This window comes from Crocuta crocuta, unplaced genomic scaffold (assembly GCF_008692635.1).
Source record: "Crocuta crocuta isolate KB4526 unplaced genomic scaffold, BGI_CrCroc_1.0 scaffold143, whole genome shotgun sequence".
Classification (NCBI taxonomy): Eukaryota; Metazoa; Chordata; class Mammalia; order Carnivora; family Hyaenidae; genus Crocuta; species Crocuta crocuta.
The window spans coordinates 9,035-9,727 of record NW_027529175.1 but is presented as its reverse complement, the minus strand read 5'-3'; positions in this window follow the sequence as shown (position 1 = coordinate 9,727).

Sequence of the window (693 nt, the reverse complement as noted above, 5' to 3'; positions counted from 1 at the left end):
GGAGCTCACAGCCACTGGCAATGCCACCTTCATTAGACCAGCTTTGCAACATAGTGTGGGGGCTCTTTCCTGGCTTGGAAGCCTACAAATCTAGCTATCCATCGTTCCTAGAGTTTCAAGGAGCCACCCAACATTTAAAAAAAAATCTTTCTTTTTTCTGTTTTAATCAGCCAGAGTCAGTGCCTATTTCTTCAGCTAAGAACACCAAATAACACTGTTCCAAGTGGTTTTACTCCCCACCCCCACTCCCCAACCAATTCTATGAGCAACTGCGTGCACTCAATAGTTTTACCTTATTTATTTAGACACGTAGTAGATACTGAGAAGGAACAGAGAATATTCGGATGACAAAATGATCCACAAGAGGGAATTCTCAAACACATTTTTTCCCCTTGGTGCTGTAAAATCAAAATCCTTCAAGCTCATCGTTTTATGAAAGAAAGCCCTGATTTCCCTTTTAGAAAGTAACCCAAGTTTTACAGACTTGAAAATCATCTTTATTTTTTCAATTACAAAAATATATCCCCACTTATAAAAGAAAACAAAAGAATGAAGGGGGAAAGAAAGGTTTTCTGGACTGGGAGGAGGGGTGGGGCAGGGGAGGGGAAGAGGGTCCAATGTGCATGGGGAGCTCACAACTTGCTCCTAAAAGTCAGCAGTTTATGAAGCATTGAGGTGCTCCAGGGATGAGGC